The 22,466-nt window shown below is 45.0% G+C and overlaps 1 protein-coding gene and 1 non-coding gene across 2 annotated transcripts in view; both read left to right on the plus strand.

Moving 5' to 3' along the window:
• DISC1 (DISC1 scaffold protein) overlaps positions 1–22,466 on the plus strand; it is a 349,681-nt gene that overhangs the window by 278,034 nt on the left and 49,181 nt on the right. The window lies entirely within an intron of this gene.
• On the plus strand, positions 13,243–13,369 carry LOC113613440 (small nucleolar RNA SNORA25). The gene has a single exon (XR_003430263.1). It is a non-coding gene; the product is annotated as a small nucleolar RNA SNORA25 (small nucleolar RNA).

The raw sequence follows: 22,466 nt of genomic DNA on the forward strand, positions 1-22,466 counted from the left end.
ATCTTAACTCTGCTTACCGTTTTTTAGCCGTAAGCATCCCACACGCCCTGCGTTCTGTTAGGTGAGTGGGTGGCAGGTTGGAGCTGTGAGACGTGGGTATAGGTAGAGAAGTTCCCCTTTAAATAGCAGCTCTATCACTTATCAGCTACCTAACCTCAGGTAAGCATTCACCTTCAATTTCTTGATCTGTAAAACAGAAGGGTGGGTACCTCCCTTCCAGGTGTGTGCCTTTTATTATCCGCTGTCTATAAAGCACCCTCATAGTCAGCTGTCAGCAAACCTTCGTCCCCTTCCCCTCCTGCTGCTTCTGATCTTTGCTGTCCTGATCGTCAGAGCTGGCTGAACAGTCATGCCCAGAACTCATCCTTTTCCCTCCAAGCCAGGCCCCTGTGCTGTGTATGCAGTCCAGGGAACGCCCCCACCCCCCACCTGTTGAGGCCCTCCCACCTGGTTCCTGTGTGGAACCAGGACTCAGGTTCACCGCGCTTTCCCTCATCTCCCCCTTGGAGTCAGTCTGTAGTCCTGCCACTTAGGCCCCTGGAAGCATCCTCCAGCCCACCTGCGTTCACCACGCTAGGGCGGGTCTGTCTTCTCTCACTGAATGACTGTGAGGGCTGCTTTCTCCATTTTTCTCCGTACAGTGTTGCCCTTTCCATTCCATTCTCCAGGTGATCTCCAGTGAGCATCTTAAAGTGCAAATCTGGTCATTGTGCATCCCCATCCCCTGAAGGATAAAGCCTAAATGTCCCACTGCAGCTCATGCGTTCTTCCACGTGGCCTCTGTGGGTCCTTCGGAATCAACCATCACCACCCGTCACTGCCCTACTCCAGTCCTACTGATTCTCGTATGTTTCTCAATGCCACTGTGGCTTTTTTCGAGAGAGAAACTCATTTAGAAGGGAAAATGGTCAAGGGATTATTGTTCTGGGAAGTATTAGGTTGAACCATGTGAAATTACTGATATCAGACCATTTCGACCTAGAAAGATGGCACTCGTTTACGGTGCAACCCAATATTTAGCGATCTGGAGTAATCTTCAGTAGGTCCGATGCTACGGCCTGAGACGGGCCAGTGTCCTTCCCCACGGCGCGCTGGCCCGTGCATGGATGTGCGGGCTTTCACCTCTCCCTTGGCATGTACCCCTGGGGGCCTCTCCCAGCTCAGCCCTGACCAGCCCTCCATGTGTCTAAGCCTCGTGCATCCTTTAAGTTTTAGACGTCTCCTCTTTGAAGCCCTCCGTGACTCCCCAGGACTGAGTCATGTGCTTGCACTGAATTATTCTTCTTGCTTTCAAAGTGCTTCACGTCAGGTGTGGAAGATTATGTCTGTCTTGTTCAGGATGTATCCTCAGTGATTTGATAGGTCTGAACAGGGTAGGTGACAAACAATATTTGCTGAATGAATGATTGAATAGATGACTGAATGAATGCAGCCCATCTGTAGACAGCCCGGTCTCATTTCCGTCACCTCTCCAGCCAGTGTGGTTGCATGACTCACGTATGTTCGTTACTTGGGATCCGTCAACAGTCTCCGGGGACCAGGATGGTGGCTGGCCCATCCTCCAGGCTACTTCCTGAGGGCTCTTTCCATTGCTGTTTCAAGCTGTGAGGAGGTCTGGCCCAGATTTGTTTGAACTGCTGTGCTGAAACCACCCAAATAGAGAGGAGATAAGGCAGCAGGCTCTGTAACCCCTGGGCCGTGGGTAGAAGGGCAGACAGTGGCTGGGAACTGCTGCGCCCTGAGCTGCGCACAGGGGGGTTATTGCTGCCTTGGAGCGGGAGGCCAGCCTGGAGGCGGCGGAAGTGTGGTGAGTGTCGGGCTCTCCTTCCTGGGACAGAACTGCCCTCCCCAGCAGGCCTGAGGCGTGACGGTGGCACGATGCTGCCTCAGTCATGTTTCTTTTCAAGAGGATCAACATCTTAAAACACAAAACCAGTCTTTAGCCCTTGGTGGTTGGCATCATGGTAGCTGCTCAATTAATATTGCGAGATGTTGACGAAAGCAAGGTGATAGATGCCGATGAAAATCTTTGTTATTTATTTGCACTGTCTGGAGCATCGCTGGGCCTTACGGGGGTTTAGAAAGAGAGTTGCTGAGAATTGACTAGAATGCTTATTTCCCGTTAGAAAGTTGTTGAGGACACACTTGATCATCAGTGCCACGGCGAGCTTTAGATCTGGCCAGTCATGATTTTGGAGACAAATCTAAATGACAACAATATCTTTGTTGAGACCTGGAGACTCAAGTACTGAGACAAACTGGGGTGGGTTCAGTGTCTCCCTCTCTATCAAAAAAGTCAAATGAATTAGAAATTAGGAAGTAACTGATGCTATCAGCAGCTCAGAAGGATCTCCTGTACGGTACGGAACAAAAAAGTGGGCAGATATTAAATAGGGCCTTCTAGTATATAGTAAACGAAGCTTTGCCTTTTAATAATCTGAGTTATATAAAAAAGGAAATTTCCCTCTGAGTTTGAATGTTCATCGAAACGTTAAGAAGGTTTTTATAAAACCTGATTTTTAAAACCATGATTTCATTTGCTATCAAACAATGTTAAAGCTGCCAAATATTTGATGTACTTAAAAGTATCTCAATTATGCTACTTTATGTACTCAGGGTATCTATTCAGTCAAGTATAATTGTAAATAGATCAATAGTAAAATCGTTATTTGTAAATTACACCCATAAACTCTTTATTTCTTAAACAGGAGAATAAATATAGACATATATACACCTATGCATGTATACATCCACTTCCACATGTATAAACACGCAAACTTGCAATTGAAAAATAAACATTTCACAGTTACTCTATTTATTTTGAAAATTCCCCTTTTTAAAATTAATTTTTGTTGGAGCAGAGCTGCTTTATCACGTTGTGTTAGTTTCTGCTGTACGGCAAAGTGAATCAGCTCTATGTATACATATATCCCCTCTTTCTCAGGTTTCCTTCCCATTTAGGTCACCACAGAGCACTGAGTAGAGTTCCCTGTGCTCTACAGTATGTTTCATTAGTTGTCTATTTTATTTTATTTATTTGTTTTTTTGGTACGGGGGCCTCTCACTGCTGTGGCCTCTCCCGTTGCGGAGCACAGGCTCCGGACGCGCAGGCTCAGCGGCCATGGCTCACGGGCCCAGCTGCTCCGCGGCATGTGGGATCTTCCCGGACCGGGGCACGAACCCGTGTCCCCTGCATCGGCAGGCGGACTCTCAACCACTGCGCCACCAGGGAAGCCCCTAGTTGTCTATTTTATACATACTATCAATAATGTATATGTGTCGGTCCCAATGGAAAATTCCCCTTCAGTAACAAGGCATTGAATGGAAGTTCGTGGATCGGGAGGAGGTGACATTCTCTCCTTTACATCCAGCCTTACGATCAGGGAGTGACTTAGAGGCTGGGGAGAAGCTGGCTTATTATCTCTCTATCAGTGAGGGGCAGAGAAGCAACAGACCTCTGGCAAATACACCTTGTTCTCAAGAAGAAAATGAACCGATGGAAAAAATAATCCAAGTTGTAAGTTAGATCCATGTACGTTGCTTCTCCTCGTTTCTACAAAGGAGTTGGGATTTGTGGATGTTTTCCCCACCTGTTTCAGGGATGTCCCGCCTTCCCCTTATCTACAGCCAGAGAGCCCGGAGGGTGGCTGCGGTCAGTTACAGGGTCGTGATCATTCCACAGACCCACTCCCTCGCTGCTTTCCTTTCCATTCCCGCCGCTGCTACCTTTGACTTGAGTCAGTAAAGCATCTTACAGCCTCCCTTCTGGGCTCACACGGTTTCAGCGCACTGTTCCCCTGCAGCCAGGACGACTTCGTTACCGTCCTGCTTACAATCCTTCTAGGCTCCTTTGCGTCCACCATAAACCCCACAGTCCTCATCAGGCCCCCAGGCTCCCCGTGAAGGGGCTCCAGCCTACTGCCACCTCGTCTCTGGGGTCCCCACCCTCACTGGGTGCCCGGTGCCCCAGACTAGCCTGTGCTTTCAGTTCCTTAATTCACGCCCCCAGCAGCTCCTTTGGGGAGCCCTCCCCTTCCCAGCTCCTGGGTGCACGCTCACCTCACGGCTCAGCACCATATCTTCTCTACAAAGCCTCTCTGGTTTCCTCCTGCTTCCTTCTTGGTTCTCACAGTAGGAGCCACTGACAACAGTCTGTCGCACTGACTTCTGTCTGCTTCCGTTGGACTGCGAGATCCTTGAGGATGCTCACCTGCTCTGTGTTCCAAGTGGCTGGCATGCTGTCTGGCACAATTTCAATAAAATTATATTTAATGCAAGAATGAATGGGTAGGGCTTCCCTGGTGGCGCAGTGGTTGCGAGTCCGCCTGCCGATGCAGGGGACGCGGGTTCGTGCCCCGGTCCGGGAAGATCCCACATGCCGCGGAGCGGCTGGGCCCGTGAGCCATGGCCGCTGAGCCTGCGCGTCCGGAGCCTGTGCTCTGCAACGGGAGAGGCCACAACAGTGAGAGGCCCACGTACCGCAAAAAAAAAAAAAAAGAATGAATGGATAAATAGCCATTGTATCTTGAAATGTTATTTTCAACTGTTTGATTCAAAAAGTCAAGGCAGCCTAAGAAGATGTAATGCTCCAGAAATCCATTTGTCTTGACATCAGATCTCAGTGGGATATAATAGAAAAGGGAAAAAAAAATCTACTCTTAAAGAGCTTTCTCCACTTCTTCTTACCCCCGAGGTTTATTGTTTCTGGAGGTAGTACTTAAGCCTGATATTTTGGCCCTGCTCATTTTTCCTTACAGCTGAACCTTGCTTGAATTTCTGTTTTTTCAATTATTATTATTTTTTGGTTATATTTGTTCACTTGTTTTATTTTTTAGATTCCACATAAAAGTGAAAACATATGGTATTTATCTTTCTCTGTCTGACTTAAATCACTAAGCATAATACCCCCCAGGTCTATACCTTTTGCAAACGGCAGAATTCTTTTTTATGGCTGAGTAATATTCCGTTGTATATAGAAGATGTGGTATTTATTTTCTCAAGTATTCGTATTCTCTGGTAGCCACTTTTCTCAAAGAGGCAAAAGGAATATGCAAAAGTCTTGTAGATGGGTTACACTGTTTACTGATCCTATGTTATATCTTGTATCTAGCCATTGTACCGGAGAAATTTATTACTGTCTAATGGCCAGCTCACATCTCTGGCTCGTGGGCACCAAGCCCTCCACCCTACGGCTCCATTTAAACTCACAGAGTCTCTTGTATGCATGACTGATGGGAAAATTTCTCTTTTTTTTTCCTAGCATTTTTTCTAAGGTTAAACATAAAACTGCCACAAACTGTAGGCACAGTTTAGTGGATTATAGGGGATTTCTGTTTCTTTGTGCGCTTCTGTATTTTTCAAGCGAGTGTTTTTTTTGTTTTGGAATGTGCATCATACTTTCAGAATCAGAAAAGAAAACAAAAATCATTAAAGTCTGTTTTGACTATAGAAATAGAGACTTTCTCAGAGGTCTTCTTACCTTTAGAGGGAACTATTAAAAACTCATTGGTCTTACCTGAAATTTACTTAGAGACATATATTTTTCTAAAGGTGATTTTGTTCTTTTTTCTTTTTTAATTAATGTTTAGTTTCTCATTATCTTGCAGTTTCAATATGGACAGCCTGCCAGGAAATGGTAGCTCAGGGGACTCACTGCTCAGTGACCAGCGGGGTGTAAGCAGGGAGGGAGAGCCGTGGTGGCTGCTGCCTGGGCACCATCACCTTCCCAGCTGGTCTGTCTGGACGGCTTTGCCTTCAGCCCAGAAGCCAGCGAGGCCTGAGAGGCACACAGCTTCCTGGAGTTGAGAGTACTTGTTGGGCAGTGCTGTCCTGACCTTCTGTCTAAGTCAGCACAGTGTACCATACGGATGACATCAAGAGACTAAGGCACCGTTTCTCTGCCCAGAGGACGTGCCATCTAGAGTGGGAGCAGTGCGCTGCCCGGAGTGTGCCTCAGAGGTCAAGGTCTGTCCCCTCACCGAAGGCACCTGGAGCCGGTCAGTCATGACTACAAGCAAGTGTTGATGACCACCTGCTCACGATCTCAGGAAGATGGGAATGAGGGCTGAAGATGGGGTCCCTGGAACACTAGTTTCCAAGGCAGCTGCCTACGAAGTGGTCCACTAGGATGTGGGAAGAACATTTTAGAATTTCTGCTTTACTTTTTCATTTCACTCATTTAAGGTTTGTCCTTGAACCTGTTTTATATATGTGTGTAGTAGTACATGCATACAATTTGTGAAACAAAAATCAGAGCGCATGGCTGTAATTTTCTCACTGATGAGACAGTGCTGACATTAACACTCGCTTGTTTTCCAATGACTGAATCAGATGTCACGTGCAGCGTGTGACCAGCCTATGCGGCAGCTGTCTTTGTCTTCACGTCCACAAAGGAAAAAAAGGAGTTCATTGTCTAACAGAAGAGTTGGCACTCACGCACAAAGAAGATGAAAGAGGCAGAGACATGAAGAGGGAATGGGCAGAGTTACAAAAGGCACGGGGGAGAGGGAATTTACCGCGTGGAGCTATTGGTAACTTCAGGCCAGAATTCGCGAGCCTTGTTCGGGTGTGCGGCCCTTAAAGGCATAACAGCTGAAAGCCCGGGAGGCTGCTTCTCCCAGGGGTACATTCCAAACTTGACCGAGCTGTGCTTCCCAGCAGCCTGGACGCTGCTCGCCAGCACCCCAACAGGAGTTTAACGATGACTAGAATTCTTTGGGATCCCATATAGAATGTTCTTTATTCCGAATTATGCCAGGCGATTTCGACGTTTCGGTGCACCTGGAACGATCCGTTTTCAACCCACATTGACCTTATTTCGAAAGCTGCCGGGGGAAGTGACTATAAGAAATGGCGGCCAGGAGATAAGCGACCAAGCGCGGGCGGACACCTGCTTCTGTTTTCCGCATTTTTATTGTATTGTTTTGCTGCTGACCCAGGCGTCCCTTCTCCCCTCTTAGGAGGCATGAGCCAGACATGTTAGTACCTCCCCAGACCCCGCTGCTTCTCTGGGAGCCCAGAGCCTCGCTCACCCCGTCTTCACAGCCTCAGCCCTGTTTTTTCTTCCTCTGCGTCTCAGAAAGGCAGATTCTCAGCTTCTTTCTTTTCCCTCCTCTGTTTGGCGTGACCCTCCTGCGTTCACCTCTGTTCTCAGCTGGGAGCTATTTGTATTTGTGCCAGCTCTCTCTGTCTCTCTCCCTGTCTCTCTCTCTCTGTCTCTCTCTGTGTGTGTCTCTCTGTCTCTGTCACTCTGTCTCTCTGTCTCTATCTCTGTCTTTCTATCTCTCTCTGTCTTTCTGTCTCTCTGTCTCTATCTCTCTCTTTCTGTCTCTCTGTCTCTCTCTGTCTCTGTCTCATTAGCAGAAGGAGACGTTCAGGATGCAGAGGCTGGAAGTACATCAGCCCTTTTCATCCCCTCCCGATAAGCCATCTCTCTACTGGGTTGACTCCTGTCTGTCCTTTCAGACTCTGTTGAGGAGGTATAGCCCACAGGGACTTCTCTGTCCTCTGGCTCCTGTCCTGTCTCCCGTCTGCTTCTCGCCTGCCCTTTGATCGCCCTGTCTTGGGACATGAATTTTCCTTTTATGTCCCTGTTCTGCCTTCTCACCTCAATTGCCCACTCAGGGCTCTGTCCTTCCACCCAGGAGATACTGTGGCTTCATCCATTGTTGGTCTTTCGCCGCAAGTCCACATTTCCTTCTAAAACTGGATAAATTGATCCTACACATCATGTACACGAAAGCCTTTGTGAAAGTATTTGTTGTTAGATTTTCCCACTTTTGAATATTGAAGCAATTTGGCTATACTGTCTAATTTTCCAGGGGAAACAAGGATCTAAAATACCATACTATTTTGAAGTTCAAACTGATAAGAAATCTTAAAGCAGTTAATTCTACAAAGGTCTACATAACCATTAATTTAATATGTAACCATTGATTGTTCACATTTCATTTTTAATCTTATTTCATCTTATAACAGAAAATCCTTCAGTATACTTAAAATAATAATGGTTAAACATATAAAAATACATACTTACAGAAAAATAATACATAAAATACAAGAAGATGGCATGAATTTAGAAAGTAGGAAAAAAAAAGAAGGAAAAACAAGGGTAGGGAAAATATTGGTAACATTTGTATAGGGATTAGAGTCACCACCACAGCCGTTTTCTATTCTAGACATTAAGTATGACTGATACGTATATAAAACTAAGTAATGTTTGAAAAAGTTTATGTGAATGGTAGAATTTATAATAAACTTTGGAGGTCTGCATTTGCGCTACCGTTCACTACAATACTTTCCATTGTCTAAGAACTCTAGTAATGAATTTTTACTCAGAAATAACTTTTTCCCCTGAAATGTTCAGTTAATGATGAGTATAGTTTCCGGAACATAGTTGATTTACAATGTGTTAGTTTCAGGTGTATAGCAAATTGATTCAGTTATATATATATATATATATATATATATATATTCATTTTCAGATTCTTTTCCATTATATATTATTACAAGATATTGACTATAGTTCCCTGTGCTGTACAGTAGGTCCTTATTGGTTATCTATTTTATATATAGTAGTGTGTATCTGTTAATCCCAAGTTCCTGATTTATCCCTCCCCCACTTTCCCCTTTGGTAACTATGTGTTTGTTTTCTATGTCTGTTAGTCTATTTCTGTTTTGTAAATAAGTTCATTTGTATCCTTTTTTTTTAGATTCCACATAAAGTGATATCATATGATATTTTTCTTTCTCTGTCTGACTTCACTTAATATGATAATCTCTAGGTCCATCCATGTTGCTGCAAATAGCATGATTTCAATCTTTTTTATGGCTGAGTAGGATTCCATCGCATATCCGTACCACATCTCCTTTATCCACTCATCTGTCGATGGGCATTTAGGTTGCTTCCATGTCTTGGCTATTGTAAATAGTGCTGCTATGAACATAGAGGTGTAGGTACCTTTTTGAATTATAATTTTGTCCAGATACATGCCCAGGAGTGGGATTGCTGGGTCATATGGTAACTCTGTTTTGCTGGGTCATATGGTAACTCTAGTAAGGAACCTCCATACTGTTCTCCATAGTGACTGTACCAATTTACATTCCCACCAACAGTGTAGGAGGGTTCCCTTTTCTCCACACGCTCTCCAGCATTTATTATTTGTAGACTTTCTGACCAGTGAGAGGTGACACCTCACTGCAGTTTTGATTTGCGTTTCTCCAATAATTTGTGGTGTTGTGCATCTCTTTATGTGCCTGTTGGCCATCTGTATGTGAGAAGACAGATTTTTGACTGCAGCGTCAGAACTAAAAGTGTGGACCAAAGGTCTTGGTCATCTGGCATCATTTTCTGTCACTGATATTTCAACCCTTCATCGGACGTGGGGCTGTTCTGAAAAGATGGCCTGAAAAATAAAAAAGATGGCCGTGATCTTGTCTGATAGCAAATAGGAGATTGACTATTAAAACAGAAGGCTCTGCTAACAGACTCCCCTGTGGTTTGTCCAGTTCCTCCCAAAGCGTGTGTTTTAAAGCAATGATATGATCATTCTGCCCACTGAGATCAATTAAGAAATCAACCAATATTTAAGGAGGCCTGAGGCCTGGCAAGATGCCCAGGGATTCCTCTTTCTTTCTCCGTTTGGTTTAGGTGGAGGAAAGCCATTCCATTGCAATTACTATGTAAACCTGGACTTGGGGAGGCCGTCGAGTGGACGTTCTGTCCACTGTGCTCTGGGGGCCCGTGTGCCCTTGTCCCCCAGATATGCCAGTGTGCTTCACGATGTGCCTGTTTCAAGGGGCCTGTCACATTCTTAAAAAGGCGATAATGACTAATCAATACGGAATGTCCAAACTAAGATGATTTTATTATTATTATTATTATTATTTTGCGTCACGCGGGCCTCTCACCGTTGCGGCCTCTCCCGTTGCGGAGCACAGGCTCCGGATGCGTAGGCTCAGTGGCCATGGCTCACGGGCCCAGCCGCTCCACGGCATATGGGATCTTCCCGGACCGGGGCACGAACCCGTGTCCCCTGCATCGGCAGGCGGACTCTCAACCACTGCGCCACCAGGGAAGCCCTAAGATGATTTTTACAAGCTCAAGAGAAACCATATAGCTTGAGTGTTTTTGATGCATTTTGGCAGGGAGTTGAGAAATCTTAAAGAAAAATTAATTGCTGTATCAATGGAAACCCCAGCAGGTAGATATCCAATTTGTCATTAATTAAAATGAGAAGACGTTTAACGATTTAAGGAAGCGTTGTCAAGATTGTGTGATAGTTTAATTTGCTAACATGGGATGAACCTGTTAGCTTCAGACGCATGATTAATAGAAGTAGAGCTCCTCCTGGAATTTCTGCGATGCTCACTTTCAGTGTGCAGTCATTTTTAAGACTCTGCTCAGTGCTCTTAGCTCACGTAAAGTGAGGTGACAGGTCTGCAGCATCCTTGGCAAATGTAGGTTAGACGAAATATTACACACAACATTGTCTGCGACTCATTTTTGCTCCTTTTCTCCTCCTCACTCCCCGACCCCGCATCCCTCCCTGCCAGCACCCTGAGTCGTACAGCAGCTGTGCAAACATTAGCTGCAAAGCGGCAAGCACTGAGTTGCAGACGCTCTCTGTGCTGTGCTATGTCCCCTTCTGTCAGGGAGCTCACCCCAGGGTGGATTCTAAATCCCTGATCACAAACACCTCAGGGAGGAAAGCAGTTCTTTCCTTCTGTGGCTGCTAATGTAAAGATGCCATTTCTTGAGCTGGAAGAATTTTCTGTGATTGCATTCTATGCTAAGCCTCAAAAGATAACTTTGTAGCTCTCATTCATCACCCAGCAGGGCCTTTTAGGGGTGCTTCTTTTTTGTTTTTTAAATTTTATTGAAGTACAGGTGATTTACAATGTTGTGTTAATTTCTGCTGTACGGCAAAGTGACTCAGTTATACATATATATATATATTCTTTTTTCATATTCTTTTCCATTATGGTTTATCACAGGGTATTGAATATAGTTCCCTGTGCTCTACAGTAGGACCTTGTTGTTTATCCATCTTATATATAATAGTTTGCATTTGCGAACCCCAACCTCCCCATCCTTCCCTCCCCCAGCCTCTCCTCCCCCTTGGCAACCACAAGTCTGTTCTCAATGTCTGTGAGTCTGTTTCTGTTTCATAGATACGTTCATTTGTGTCCTATTTTAGATCCCACATGTAACTGATATCGTATGATATTTGTCTTTCTCTTTCTGATTTACTTCGCTTAGTAGGGTCATCTCTAGGTCCATCCATGTTGCTGCAAATGGCATTATTTCCTTCTTTTTAATGGCTGAGTAGTATTCCATTGTGTATGTATACCACATCTTCTTTATCCATTCATCTATCGATGGACATTTAGGTTGCTTCCATGTCTTGGCTATTGTGAATAGTGTTGCAGTGAATACTGGGGTGCATGTGTCTTTTCTCACAGATACATTTTAGAGGATTGTGATAATTAGGATTGAGACTGACTGGAGACGTTCTTCAAATGTTTGTAGGAATGACATGCAATGCTGATATATATCAGTAGCTGACCCTTATTAAGAGATATTGTATGCAGGTAATCCACGAAACACTTTAAATGGATTATTTCACTGAAGCCTCCCAACCAGCCAGTGAGCTCCAGGCTCTGTGATTATCTGAATATATAAGGGGGCTGAGGCTGGCAGAGGTCAAGCACCTTCCCTCAGGTGCCCCAGGGACTACTGTGTGGGTGTGTAATCTGTCTGTCTCAAACCCCCTCAGCGCCTCGTTCTCCAAGACTAACGTTACCACAACGTTCTGGAGTTGGGTGTGGGACAGAGGTATGACACTTGAAAACTGTGTCTTAAGAATGAACTTTTTGATTTAAATTCCCTTAGTAAGACATTATTTAAAAAAATCCAAATTATTGTGGAAATTTTCAAACACGTGCAAAACTAGAGAACTTATAACGAACCCCCATGTGCACATCTCACCAGTTCAACAATTTTCAGTACATGGCTGGACTGATTGCAGCTGTACTCCCCTCCACTTCCCCACTGTACTAGTTTCCTATCACTGCTGAGACAGAGAGCCGTGAACAACTTGAAACAACACAGATCTACTGTCTTCCAGTTCTGGAGTCCAGAGGTCTGATGTGGGTCTCGCTGGGCTACAGTCAAGGTGTTGGCAGGGCTGCTTCCTTCTGGAGGCTCCAGGACAGGATCTGCTTCATGAGCTTCTTCAGCTGCTAGCGGCCAGCTGCAGCCCTTGGCTCGTGGCCTCTTTCTCCATCTTCAGAGCACATCACTCCAGTCTCTGCTTCTGCATCACCTTCTCCTCTGACTCTGACCCTGCTCCCTCCCTCTCACAAGGACCATTGGACGACGTCATTGCGCTGACCAGAAAATCCAGGGTAATCTCCCCATCCCCAAATCCTGAACCTAATTATATCTGTAAAGTCCCCTTTGCCATATAAGGTAACATTCATGGGTCCTGAAGATTAAGGCATGGACATCTTTGGGCAGCCGTTATTCAGCCTACCACATCCACCCTGCCCCCCACAGGAATATTTTGAAGTGAATCTCGTTTTATTTAACCCATGAATATGTCAACACATATCTTCAAAAAGATAAAGACTTAAAAAAAATAACCGTCATACCATTATCACACCTAAAAACATTAACAAGACTTTCTTCCTATCATCAGATATCCAGTTTTCCCAAATTGTCTCCTGATTTTATGTTGACACGTGGCTTATTCACATCAAGAAATGTGTCAAGGCTCTTTAACCTACGGGTTCCTACTCCTTTTACTTCACTTTCTTGTTGTTGAATTAACCGGTATTTTTGTCCTACAGAGTTTGGCTACTTGTGTCCTTGTGCTCATCGACATGTTTCTTTTTCCCATGTATTTCCTATAAACTGGTAGTTAGATCTATAGGTTTGATTACACTGAGGTTTGATTTTTATTGTCACAGTGCTTCACTGATAGCGTCGTTACTTTCTACATAAGGAAGCCAATATTATCTGTTCTTTCTCTCCTGTGGTGTTGAGATTGGTTGTTGGGTTCAGGACTGGGAGACCTGCCCTCTTTGTATCAGATTTTCCATCAGCTTTTTATACCTAAATTGGTCATTATTGACTAGACTTATTATTTCATTTGTGGATTGTGAAATAGTCATATTCTAATTCCATCACAGTCATCATTTTTTTACATAAAATTCTTCTATAAGAAAAGAAATTTCTTCAGGTTATTTCAGAGAGGGTCTGTGGGTTTGTGAGACAGGGAGCTCTTAATGCTATGACCAAAGATTAAAATTCTCCATAGGATGTCACAGGCACTCAGTAGTGCTGCTTTCCTGAAGAGATGAAAGATACAGACACTCAGTTTCACTCATAATAATCCACGATTCGTGATGTGAGAAAGTAAGTAAATGTCTCAGAGTTTAAAAACAAAGTTTCCTTCAACATCTATTTAATTGTCCTGAGTTATGATCGACAAAGGAAAGAAATGTTTGATTCTTTCTCTTTATGCACCTGTTTCAGAATAATAATTGGTTTTCTAGAATCCTCTAAAGGTGAACAGAAAGAGTGTGTGTGTGTGTGTGTGTGTGTGCGTGTAGCATTATGAAGTCATGGATTTTTAACATATTTGCTATGTTTCAATTCTTTGCAGAAAGTGTTCTTTTTCAAATTTTCCCATCTTTGGCAGAGATCCCTTTCAAATTGGCCCCTGAATCTTTTAACATCAACCTAAATGCTTCCTTGTTTTCTGATTGAACAAGATGTTTCAGGCTCATCTTGCACATTTCATGGCCCAGATCTAGAATCAGCATTTTCTGCAAGGAGCTCTTATTATTCTTAGTAGGAAATGATACTTAGAGACCACAGACTGGGCCCTGGGGTTGCTCACAGCTACTGGATTATCATTATTTTTGAACTTTTCAGTAGACAGAGCTAGGATTTTTTTTTTCAGACAGATTATATCACAGATTCACACTGTTATTTCCAGTTCAAGTTCAGGGTTACATAGTTTTACTTCTTTGATTTTATACGGGTATTTCTTTTCCCTTATGCTGAAAAATTTTATTCCTTATATCGTTAAAAGAATTCTATACCTATCTATATATTTATCTATCTCTATTATGAAATATATTTGATTACATGTACGTAGTATATCTGACTATATATACGTGTATATATATTATATTATATTTGGTATATCCATTTTGTGTATGGTTTCAGAATAATAATACCGACATTTTTATTAATAATATGGTAACTGAAAACAACCTAAGAGTTCTTTTTGTTCTTAGGATATATCCCACCGGGGATGCACGGTTAAATTACAGAGGTTTAAAGTCACTTTAATTAACTCCCCTGGGTGTAGTTCGACCGTCAACTCAATGCGTAGTTGGCTCAGTGCACAGTAGGCTCACCTCTATTATTTTGCCTTTTATTTTAGCGGTTGCTGCTTCTTTTTTTTTTTAACATCTTTATTGGGGTATAAGTGCTTTACAATGGTGTGTTCGTTTCTGCTGTATAACCAAGTGAGTGGTTGCTTCTTTTAGCAACACAAACAAATACATAACACAAACTTTATGGCCCAAAGTTAAATGTACTAAACAAGGTGTAATCGGAAAAGTACAGCTGTCTTTCCCTCTCTTCAGCCTTTTCCTGACTTTCTCCTACAGGAAACCATTTTAATTCAATTTTGCTTTATCCTTCCACTGCTTTTTAACGACATAGCCGTATATATTTATATCCTCTCTTAGACGAAAGGTGCAGTACTACACACGCTGTTCTACACCTGCCAAGATGACTTGTGAATGTAAAATTTCCTGAGAATAGGAAATAGAACACACATATTGTAGTGTTGAGCCAGCAGTCCATTTGATCAGAAAGGGGTCAAGCCCTAAAGAGCTGGGAGCCAGAATCCTCTAGATTTCAACTTTGCAGAGCTCTGTTTGCGACCCATTCTGTGCTGACATTTTTATTTTCTTCCTCGTACTTGGCTTGTACCACCCCCAAGATCTCCCAGGACTCACAACAGTTATAATTAATTGCAAATACTGATTCTGGAAATACCATTTTTTTTAACCAGGTGGCTTGTCAAAAGTATTTTTCTATGTTACTACATGACAATTCTAACCACGGTTTTAATAGTAATTAACATTCAATAAGTACACATATTACAATTTGCTTAACCCTATTTCATTGAAGGGCATTTTGTTGTTTTCCACCTGTTTTTGTTATATGGCAAATTTAAAAATTAATTTCTCTTTGCTCAAGAGCCTTGAATTATTGAACTGATGGGACTGACACCCTTACCTAACAGGCACCTGTGTTCTTTCCTCGGGTCCTTTTTTCCAGGGGTGGAAGTGTGCGGAAAGATGTAGCTCTTCCCAAAGAAAGTCTTTTTTCTTAACACTTTCGAAAGAAGGAAAATACAAAACATACACAGGATGAAAATAGACAGGAGGAGGACCTTTAAACAGAACAAAAACCTTTGTGAAAAATTCTCACTTCTGTTTTTCTTCCAAAGAAAAATTTTTATACGAGGTACATGCAAAATGTGTCATATTAGATTGAATACGTGAATGATGATAAAGACTGTGACTTGGGTCAGATGAGTCTCTTAGAGCCTGCTAGCGGGACAGGATCTTAGACTACCCCAAGGCAGGTTTTCCAGGTCCGAGAACTCACATCGATCCTCAACCAGGAGGCTATCAGTTGTTCATCATTCATCGTTCCCCATACTTGTTCAATACCTTACCTGAAGCCTCAGAGAACTGAGGAGCTTACGCGTTTCTTTGGATAAGATGAGGAAAAGACAGCATAGGTTTATATTAAAAAGTTTCAGATGTTTTCTGGAGTAGAGGAGGTGAGAGAAGGAGATTATCAAGTGATCCCATGGTTGCCAATGTAGGGCGGAGAGTTTGAGCTGCCCCCTTCCAGAATCTCAGCGGGGAGAGCCCCTGTGAGTGGGCTCCGGGACGGGGGTGGCCTGGCTTATTCATGGGGCCAGGGAGAACCAGTGTGAACAGGCAGAAGGGTTGCTGTGCCTAGATGGGCAGTGCAGCTTGTCACTCAGCACAGAGCCAGCATAGGGGGGCCTTAGAAGGGAGACAAATACGTTTAGCTGGATAAAACAAGTAACGACTGGTCTGTAAAGAAGAGGGGAGGGCTCAATGAAAAGCAGTGTTTTAGAAAAACTGGTTGTCAACGCTATTCAGAATAGATTGAAAAAGAGAAGGAACTTGGAATTAGAGAGGCCAGTAAGGAGGCGATGGAGCTAATAAAGTCCTGAGTTCATAGAGACAGGACTGATGTATGGAGAATGATGAAACTACAGGAGAAGAGAGAGTAGAAGGAAGGACACATTTAAAGAAAATAATCTATGAGTGTGGGAAGTAAGAGACAGTGGTGCTTCCAGGACTTGAGGCAGCAGTGACTGGGAGAATGGGTGATGGAAGCAATTCATTAGATCAGGAGCATTATGGCTGGGAACCAGGTTCCTCCTTTTTTTTTTTTTAAACCTTTCTTATTCTTCCTTCTCATCTTTTTAATACAACTCTCTATCAAGTGCTTTCATATCTGACAACTGTTCCCTGGGGCTCTAGTAGTAAACAATACAAGCACAGTCTTTGCTGTCACGGAACTTGCATTTAATTAGGGAAGGAGGCGGAAGAAAGAATAAGATAATTCATGCAGTGATAAGTGCTGTGAAGAAAGTGAAACAGGCCCATGTGCTGGATGGTGACTGAGGTTTGTAGGGCCTGGGTTGGAAAACTGCAGGTTGCAAACTCTGGAAAGTGACTCAGAGGAAGCAGCCATGTGAAGGCTTGGTGTCATTTCAGGACATTCTGGAAAATGAAAAAAAAATCTTAAGACAAGAACCGACTTGGAGAGCATGAAACAAAAAGAAGGCTGAGGGTACCGGATGGTTCCCAGTAAGGGCAAGGAGATGAGGACAGAGAGTGTTTCAGTCAGGATCTAATCAGGAGACAGAACCCAAACAAGTAACTTGAACACGGATAGCATAATGCAAAGAATTATTCATTACAACAAACGATTGGAGTAATGGAGGATCCACCAGGAAGAAGTAAAGAGAACTTAGCCACCACCCACAGGGCTAAGATCGGGAACCCCTGCCCCCAGGCTAAGATGCAGACCTCCTTAAAGAGGGCGTGACGATGCTGTCTGGAGTGCCGAGTCCTGCACCAGTGCACCTGCCGGCAGGCGTCTACCTGGAACTTTCTGGGACCCACCTTCCAGGGTTCCAAAGAAGATTATTCATGGGGAGTTGTCTCACCAGAGGCAGTCTGCTCACGAAGGGCTTGAAGGAGTTTGCAGGGAAACGGTTGGCTCCTGGGAGCCGCTGACACGCAGGTGCCGGAGCAGCTGTGCGTGCTGCAGAGGCTTGTGCAGGAGAAGCCGTCCACACAGCAGGAGCCAGACGCGGGGGAAGCTGTGTGTGAAGCATCCTTGTTCAGCAGAAGCCACGGAAGCCGAGCGCTGGGGAAACCAGCCCCACGGCAAGATCTGGGAATTGGGAAACCACAGGTGCTCCGGGAGCTGGGCACTGCAGCAGCTGTGTGTGCGCTGGGGGCAGGGTCTAGGCAAGCCATCCCCTTAGGAGGCTGCTGAGAGCACACTGGAACAAGGAAGGAAACTGCCTCCTCTTAGAAAGGCTCCCCCCGTCCCTCTACCGACAAAGGAGAATTTTTTAAAGGGCCCAGCTAAATGTTTGCCAAGCAGGCAGTGAGGCATAGATTTGGAGCTGAGAGGCAGTGAACTCATAACTGGCACACAGAGCCCTGATGCCGGAGGGCCTTGTAATGCAGGTGACGGCGGTGATGACAGCACAAGTATTGGTAGTTGTACCCATCACGCCCAGGCATTGTTCTTAGCGCTTTATGTATTTTAACTCATTTTATCTTCACAATCCAGTGAGGCAGATGCTGTCATTATCCCCGCTTTACAGACGAGGTGACTGAGGCATAGAGAGGTGAAGTCACTTGCCCACAGTCACATGCTCGTGAGGGGCGGGGCCAGGATTCAAACCTGAGCAGCCTGACCCCAGTCTGCCTGACAGACTCAAGTCATTACTGATCTTTGAACAAACAGATAAATCTGTCAGGAGAGATAAGTACTTAAAAGAACTTTGCAGTCAACCCTTCTGTGATTAAACCAGCCACCTCTATTTTATATATTGTATAAATGCTGTCATTTTAATTACTTCTAAAGTAAGTTACACTTGTACCAGGGCACATAGAACAGGATGTGCGGGGAAGGTGAAGAAATCGGGTGATGTGATTAAAATACTAGAAAATAGCGTTTTGAGTGTGGTTTGATGGATTGGGGGCTCCTTGAGCATAACAAAACCAGAGAAAAGGGGGAAAGTGCAAAATTACTGTTATGGGTGTGAAGAAATGTCACTCAGAAGATCTTGACAATGTTTCTCTCATCACTGTTGGGTGGGGAGGGGACAGAGCCATGGTCCCCGTGGATGGGCTTGTGGGATGGGAATGTGTAGCATTCACGGGGCACCCGACACCGGGCTGGGTGGGCAGGGAAGGGAGACCTGCCCTGTCTTGTGGCTGAGACACGGCTGCTTCTTGAGGTCTAAGGCAGCGTGGTAGTGCCCGCTGGTTCTGCACGTGGAGGGGGTCAAGGGAAGGTGGCAAGAAAAGGTAGCACATGAGCTGGACGAAGAGCTGGAAGACGCTGTCGGTTCAGGGCCAGTGTCTGGCCAGGACCCGGACCGATGGGGGTTTGGGAAGAAGGACGATACGCGGCCAAGAAGATGGTTCTGGGTCACATGATCTAATCCAGGCCTCCTCTATCCTTTCTACTTTAGTGACCTTGGGAAATTATTTAATCTAAGTTTCAGTTTTCTTGTTTATAAAAAGAAAGAGAATAGAAATGTTCCTCACAGAGCTGTTGCACAGATTAAATGAGATACGTGAAGCCTGTTTTCACCGGCGATGGCACGTGCTCAGTAAATGTTTGTTGCCGTTATTATTACTATTTGCAATAATAATATTATTTATAACATAATAATAATTATAATGATTATTGCTATTATTATTGAAAAAGGCTGGATATTAGAGTCCGGGAAAGAATAATAAGGATTCGATAAAAAAGTGTTTCATGACACATATGTGCATGTGTGTGTATGTATATAGAATTTTTAAATCGTTTTCAGTTGAAACCTTTGTTTTTGTGACAGGCAGCCTAGGGAAATGCTCAGTTTTGTACATGATAATGAATGCCCACGTTGTCACCATTTACAACAACTACGATTATTCTTGTCATCTCAAGGGAAATGTTCCTAGATCTGCACAAAAAAATGGGCAAAGATCTACCACCAAAAAATGACCTAAGAGTAAGAGTGGCTTTGTGGGTCTTAGGCAGTGTATTTGAGAGTAGTCAAATGAGTCCCCGTGTGTTTGGTTTGGTTTCGGTATAGGATAGGAAATCGCGTTTCCCAGGTGGAGAAGGGAGACTAAATATTTCTCATAAGATGAGTGAGACTCTGGCGCCATCAGGTCGTGGGTTTTGTCCTCGGGATGGCATTCAGTCTCGGCTCCTCCAACTAGCTAGCCGGGCGACTGAGCAAACAGCAGAAGCTCGAGTCTCTGCGCCGATCTGTAAAGTTGAGAGCATCATCGTAGTAATACTCACCTCATGGTGAAATCGTACAATGGAATGAAATAATGCGTGAAAACTGCCTAGAGCCCCACCAGGCACAGAGAGGGTGATACACACAGGTCTCCTCCTCACGCAGCATCCCTGTTCCCAGCCTTCCCCCCGGGGATCTCCAGTTCTAATGGCCCACTTTGGATGAAGCTGCCATGTTTATACGGACCTTGAGCCGGATAGTAATTGGAAATTCGATGGATAGGTAAGTGGTATAGGGGAACGGGCTTTCAGGGTGTCATATAAGGTCAGAGGAATCTCACACTCTCCTCTCTACCTGCACCTCTCGGTGTCCATTCTATTCTTTTATGACAAATGTACTTCCTGCGGCAGTAGTGTTCTCACCAGGGACTGAAGGAATTGACGGCATTATTTCTTTAGAATGAGCCATAACATCCCTTTGTTCAGAGGGACTGTAAATCCGGCATCCTTCAGATTAGATAATGTACGTTCGATATCAGTAGGAAAGAAACAGAGAAGTAAATATTTGCTACAAAATGTCTTTCTGTTGTCTTGAAAATTAGTTAATTTCCTGCACCTGACAAGTCAGTTCCCTGCCACACCGGCCTCCCCGTTAGAGGCAAAGAGAAAACAATCCCCTACGGCAAGGAACCTGTCACTTGGGAATCCAGGGGAGATAATGTGACCACAGTGCAGTGGCAGTGAATACTGATAAGGATGTGACAGGCCGTGCTTAAAGTTTGGGGTCACATTCCAATGACTGGCTGAGAGATGAAAAGAAAACAAAACATTAATCCCCCTCTCAGAATCTCGTGCAGATTCACTTAGTGGTTGCTTGCAGCTCAGCAGTCTGTCTCTTTCTTTCCACATTAATAATCGGAATCACATATCCATTATGGGTTTTCAGCAACAGTGTAATTGCTTCCCCTTCCTTCTTTCCTGGGACGGTGGGTCTGATGGTGAGAAAGGGCAGTTGTGTAATCGTTCTTTCCATGTAAACTCGGAGAAGTCAGTTGTGCCCGGAGGATATTGATGTCAGCTGCTTTGCTCTCCGGTGGAGGGAAGGAAGGAAATATTTTCATTGTGCTAGTTTTAGACCAGTTTGGATTTCAGCCTTTATGGTACTTTGTGTACTGGGGATGGAGCTGCTGATGCCCAATTTGGCTGTCAGATCCTGGGCTTTCTACTTTCCCCGGCAGACTTCCTGTCTCAGGACGGGATCTCAGCACGGCTCAGCCGTCAGTGCCCTGCTTGGTGGCTGAAAGCCCAGCCAGGCCGACAGGGCTAAGACTCGCTCCGTATGGCCAGTGTTTGCCAGTGGAACTTGCTGCCCGCCGGGCTTCAGTTTGCCCGGGAAGGTTTAATCTGATCTTTCATAGGCATAGATATTCAGCACCACGCAGGTTCTCTATAAACAAAACGAGGTCACTTGACCATCCTTGCTTTTCTTGTCAGCTTCCCGGAGGCGGTTGGTGAAAGCCAGAATGAGGGAAAACTCTCTCTTTGCTGGATTTCCTTCTGAACTAACAAGAAGGGCCTAGACACCTGGGACTCCAGGCTATCTTTTTTCAGCAGTGATGGAAGGCAGTCTTCTAGGTCTTCCAGATTCACCATGAGCTGGTCCTAAACTCCAGAGGCATTTAGGACGTGCCAGGAATACCTGTCTGCGCTTGTCTCGTGTCGGGTGTTTCTTGTCGCATGCACTAAAATCCAGATCAGTCAGTGTCACACTGAATCCTGTGGGTGCCGGCGGCGTGGCCATCCGGAGGCTTTAGGTTGCAGCAGGTAGGGCCCCCAGTCAGATGCCGGCTACTCAAGGTGCGGGCTGTGAACCGGTAACATCAGAGTCATCCAGATTTGCTTGGAGGGCAGAGTCTCGGGCCCACCCCGGCGTGCGAACCACAACTTCATTTTAACAAGATCTCCAAGTGATTCATATGCACATTAATCCCTTTTTTTCTTTTTTAAAATCACAAGGCTTTTTTAGAATCTCATGAAATCTGTGGACCCTATTTCCATGCAAATGCACCCACACACAAGATTTTGCAGGGCATTTCAGTGACTGCAGTTCCCTGAACTTCAGTAAGACCCCTCTCTGGGGATCTGGGGGTGTGCCTGGTGGATCCCTGAGGCCATGGGCCCCCCCGCCTTGCTGACTCGGGTTGCTGCTTGGTCGTCCTATGGACTAGCCTTCACTCTGATGCCTGGTCTCGTACATTTAAGGTAGACACTTGTCATCTCTCCAGCCCCTTCACCCCTGCAGCTCTCGTTTACCAGCCCTTGCTGTCATGCTCCTCGTGGGACCGCTCTGCTCTCTGGCTTTCTCCTTCCTCAGTGTAGGGCCAGGGTGCCAGCGGGTTTAGAATAACCTGCGGTGGGAGCAGCTGAGAGGTATCGGTACCAAGGCCCCTGCGCACGCGCGTGGGCTCCTGAGAGGAGAGGAAGGCTTCTTAGGTCTTCTTACTCTTTCTGCTGGCGGCGTCCGTTCTGCAGGCCCCGCTGGGAGCCCTGCGCTTTGATTTCTTCCAGCCTCGATGGTGGCCTGAGGAAAGCACAAGGCGGATTGCAGCTCACCCTGGGAGAAGTCTGTTCACTCACTGACTTATCAAGGGCACGCTCTGACCTTGAAGGCGTCCTCGCTCTGGGAGGGAGCAAATGTATGTGGATGATTACAATCTAGGATGTACGTCAAAACAGAGGTGTGGGGTTTCCCTGGTGGCGCAGTGGTTGAGCGTCTGCCTGCCAATGCAGGGGACACGGGTTCGTGCCCCGGTCCGGGAAGATCCCACATGCTGTGGAGCGGCTG

This window comes from Aethalodelphis obliquidens, unplaced genomic scaffold (assembly GCF_003676395.1).
Source record: "Aethalodelphis obliquidens isolate GAN/ISIS:26980383/991018 unplaced genomic scaffold, ASM367639v1 scaffold87, whole genome shotgun sequence".
Classification (NCBI taxonomy): Eukaryota; Metazoa; Chordata; class Mammalia; order Artiodactyla; family Delphinidae; genus Aethalodelphis; species Aethalodelphis obliquidens.